Source organism: Fringilla coelebs, assembly GCF_963513975.1.
Source record: "Fringilla coelebs genome assembly, chromosome: 14".
NCBI lineage: Eukaryota > Metazoa > Chordata > Aves > Passeriformes > Fringillidae > Fringilla > Fringilla coelebs.
This window is the reverse complement of record NC_140040.1, coordinates 17,700,571-17,704,901: the sequence shown is the minus strand read 5'-3', so window position 1 is coordinate 17,704,901 and position 4,331 is coordinate 17,700,571. Positions and strand designations below refer to the sequence as shown.

Sequence of the window (4,331 nt, the reverse complement as noted above, 5' to 3'; positions counted from 1 at the left end):
GGTTTGTCAGGACAAAGCCTGGCTGAATCATAGAATCATGGAATCTCAGAATGGTTTGGGATGGAAGGGACTTTAAAAATCACCCAGTGCCACCCCTGCCATGGCAGGGACACCTCCCACTGTCCCAGGTGCTCCCAGCCCCAGTGTCCAGCCTGGCCTTGGGCACTGCCAGGGATCCAGGGGCAGCCCCAGCTGCTCTGGGCACCCTGTGCCAGGGCTGCCCACCCTGCCAGGGAACAATTCACGCAGAATTCACAGAATCACTGGGTTGGAAGAGACCTTCAAGTCCATGGAGTCCAACACAGCTCAAACATCTCAACTGAACCCTGGCACCCAGTGCCACATCCAGGCTTTGTCAAACACACCCGGGGATGGGGACTCCACCACCTCCCTGGGCAGAGCATTCCAGAACTTTCTCACCCTTTCTGTAAAAAACTCTTCCCTGATATCCAGCCTATATTTCTCTTGGTCAGCTCGAGGCTGTGTGCTCTGGTTGTGTCAGTGCTGCCTGGAGAAAGAGCCCAGCCCAGCTGAGCACAGGCACCTTTCAGGGAGCTGTAGAGAGTGATAAGGAAGTTGTAGAGCGTGATTCCTTCCCAATTCCTTCCCAATATCCCATCTAACCCTGCCCTCTGGCAGTGGGGAGCCATTCCCACTTGTCCTGGTATTCCATCCCTTGCAAATAGCCTCTCTCCATCTTTTCTGTAGCTCCTTCAGGTAAATCCTAGGGTCACTGTACATGTTCATTGTACATGTGCTGCTTTCACTGTAGTTTTTGGTCAGCTCTGCTTTCTAAGGTTTTTCAATGAAAATCCCCTGAAATCCTACATTTGCTGCCAAACTTACTGTATTGTGATGATTTCTCATGTACTCTGAGACTGCATCTCTGAAAGCATATCTAATCAAAAAGCTACCATGCATGGAAGAGAAAAGAGCACCTATTTCACAAGCCATGTGAGATCTCAAGGTCTGTAAGACCCTCTGGTCTCCTCTCCCTTTTGACAAAGTCCAGGTGTGGTCTCTGCACTGATTCCTTTGACTTTTCTGTTTTTTTTAACTCTTTCCTTGCTTGCTTCCCACTGGACACAATCCAGCCTGTCATCTGCTCCTCTTATTAACTAACCACTGCTGCTCCTTTCAGGTTGTCATAAAATCATAGAGTATCCTGCGTTGGAAGGGACCCACAAGGATCATCAAGTACAACTCCTGTCCCTGCACAGGACACCTCATTATTCTTCCTTTCTCACCTAATCTACAGGATTTCCACTTTTTTCCCTTTTTCTCTCTTCCTGCTAGACATTCATCCTAGTGTTGTGGTTATTGGGTTTTGGATGCTTTTTTTTCCCCCCCCTGCTCTTCTGCCATAGTGACACAAGAATAGGAAAGAGGGAGCTGCACCTCAAGGGTTTGCAGAGTTTTGGTGTTTCCTGTGTGGGTGGTGGGACAGCTATGGTTTTTCCACTTGGAAGTAACATTTCATTCAGGAGAAGCATGGTTTAAACCAAATTGTGACAGCCCATCACTTCACACTCATGGAAAAAAGGAGATAGTAACTATGTCTGGGGAGAGGATCTGCTGCCAAGCCCTTCTTAGGAGGGTTTGTGACCCTTCTGAGGTGGTCTGTTACCACCTTCCATCACCTCCTGTGAAGCACAGGGCTCCCACACTGTGTGGGGTGGCCCAGATGTACCAGGTACAGATTTTTAGGAGGTTTGTGGTTTCCCCATAATTACCCAAGGTCATGGCATGAAGTTCTGCATAAAGTGGCTTTTCCCTTCCTGTTGCTCCTGTCCTGGAAAGTGATGTTAAGCTCTTCATTGATCTGTGTGGGAGCTCAGCTGGACTAGCTCCAAAATGCTTTTGAAAGTCCTCCTGGTTCTCCCCACACTTTGATTTATCCAGTCTATTCTAAAGGGCAATTTCAATCCCTAATGGAAGCCATCGGTATTTTCAAATGAGGCACCTTTTAAAATGTGGAAATAGCTTGGAGAATAATTCCTGGTAAAGTAAACGTTGAGTGTTAGCTTTTTGTTGTTGCTGTGCAGAAAAATACAGTTTTGCTTGGGGTCGATAAGAGATTGAAAAGTGTGGGTAATAATAAAAGCTGAAGTGGGAGTTACTTTAATAATGGGATGTCATGTGTAAGCCTATAAAATAAACAGTAATTATCACATTTGAGAAACGACTCTGTTAGAATTCACATTGCTCTTGACAGCTTCATCTGTACATCAAGCCTTTCTGGAATATGCACTTTCTTGTTCCTAATGAGCAAACAAATGAAACAGGAATTCTTACTCTGATAGAAGGTGTTGATTTCAACAAAACCTAAACAAAAAACTAGATAAAAGAGAGCCAGAGCAGCAGACTGGAGGATTAGTTCTTGCTAACACATTTTGCTTTTACAGAGCAAGATAAAATACAGAGCTGTAGTTTTATTATTTATGGTTTTCCTCCATCTTTTATATGGCACATGTTGCAGGAAATGAGCTTTATGTACTGCAGCAGAAAATCAGATGTTTAAAGAGCAGTAGTGGATTCAGAATAAACTTTGTAGATTTTGCAAAGGCACAGTAACATCTCTTGATTGTGAATCATAAACTTGGGTGCTGTAGACAGTAAAAGAATTATTAAAGGAAATTAAATTTATTATTTTAGCTCCCCTCTGTCTTTTCCTTGTCCTTCATCTGTACTTGTCTGTTTGTAATCTCTCTCCTGACAACGGCTGTGGTTCTGTTTCTTTCTTCTCACCCCTGGTGCTCTCCCTACAGCATTCTTCATGCTTTTGGTCAGAATCCTTAGATTTTTTGGTCCTCTTATCGTCATCTTCAGCATGGTGGTGCTTTTTCTTCTTTTGTTTTTTAGCCAAGTGTGACTGACTTGTGTGAGATTCTTCTACATCTTCACCCAGCACAAGGTTGTACTTGGCATCTCGCTTTGGTTTTACATTTGTTCTCAGAGTAAATCTCGAAATTTGTCACATTCTTTCTCATAGTCCTTGAAATCTTCCTTGGTAGATTTCCTTCCATCTACCTTTTCCCTTCTGTTCAGTCTTTGCAGCAGACTAGCTAAAATCCACATGTGTCTGTCTGTCATCTACCAGCACATTGTCCATTTTGTTGTAGGCTTTCTCACTTTCTTCCTCCTTTTCAAAGTCAATGAAAGCATAACAAAGAGATTCACCAGTCTTCCAGTCTTGGATCACTTCTTTTAATGGGACCAAATTGTGAAAGTATTGTCTCTAGGTCTTCACCTGTGGTCACAGGATTCAGTTTAAAAACAGCACATTTTCTGCCTTGAGGTCTACCTCTGGTAAGTCTCCCATTTCTAGAAGAATGACACAAGTTTTTGCTTCTTTTTCTGAGTGAACTTCTTCTATTTCATCTGCACTGTCCTTTCATGTCATCAATTTCTTCATCTGCTCCTATTCTGGTACTGTGGAGCTGTTCCTTTGTAGGATCTGGTGAGTGATCAGGAACACACAAGGCAGGTGGATCATCAAAGGGGTCATCTGAAATTACTGTATGATTTATCCTGATATCTTGACATGGGATAAAATCCTTATCTGCAAAGGTTTCATTAATTGTCTTCAGTACATCCATGCCTTCTGTCACTTCTCCAAATACTGTATGTACACCATCAAGGTAATCCAGATTTTCCCCTGTGGTAATGAGGAACTGTGATCCATGCTGATCACTGCCATTGTTCACCACTGACACAGTTCCCTTCTTCTTGTGCTTGATTCTGGACACCTTTTCTGCCTCAAAAAATCTGGCTTGATTGCCATACACTTAACAAAATATGAACTCCCCTCTGCTCCAGCCAGTTCCCATGGGGTCAGTTTCTATAATCAAATCCCTCTGTACATTATAAATCAGACAATAGTTGTAGTCCTTGACTTTGCAGAGCTTCAGGAAATTCAGACAAGTGCAGGGGTGCCCCCTCCATGTGCAGATTGCCCACCATGGTCTCCAGCAGCATTGCCATGGCCACGCACGCCCAGCCCGGGGCTCTCCCCTTCTCCCAAGATTATTTGATTATTATTTGATTATTATCAGTTTTGAGTTCTTAGCTAAGTCCTATAACCTTGAATTTTATCAGCAGCAGTTCTTTAAAGTTTAGCAATAATTAGCTGATGAGGAAAAATATTACTGCTCAAGCAGAAGAAGTTGTTTTAATCATGCACCTGTTTTATTGCCACAACTCTAGAAATGTATATATCTAAAAGTGTTTGCAGTGAGTAATTGTTAATCTTTTGTTATACCTGAATCTACATTACATAAACTTATAACAGATTTGTCACACCCCTTTTAATCCCTCCAGAAAAATAATTC

At 42.9% G+C, this 4,331-nt stretch overlaps 1 pseudogene across 1 annotated transcript; it reads right to left on the bottom strand.

Annotated features, from left to right (window-relative positions):
- Positions 1–2,680: 2,680 nt before the first annotated feature.
- LOC311159310 (peptidyl-prolyl cis-trans isomerase-like 4) lies at positions 2,681–3,984 on the bottom strand (annotated as a pseudogene). Its single transcript has one exon. The product of its transcript is annotated as a peptidyl-prolyl cis-trans isomerase-like 4 (transcript).
- Between the last annotated feature and the right edge of the window lie 347 nt (positions 3,985–4,331).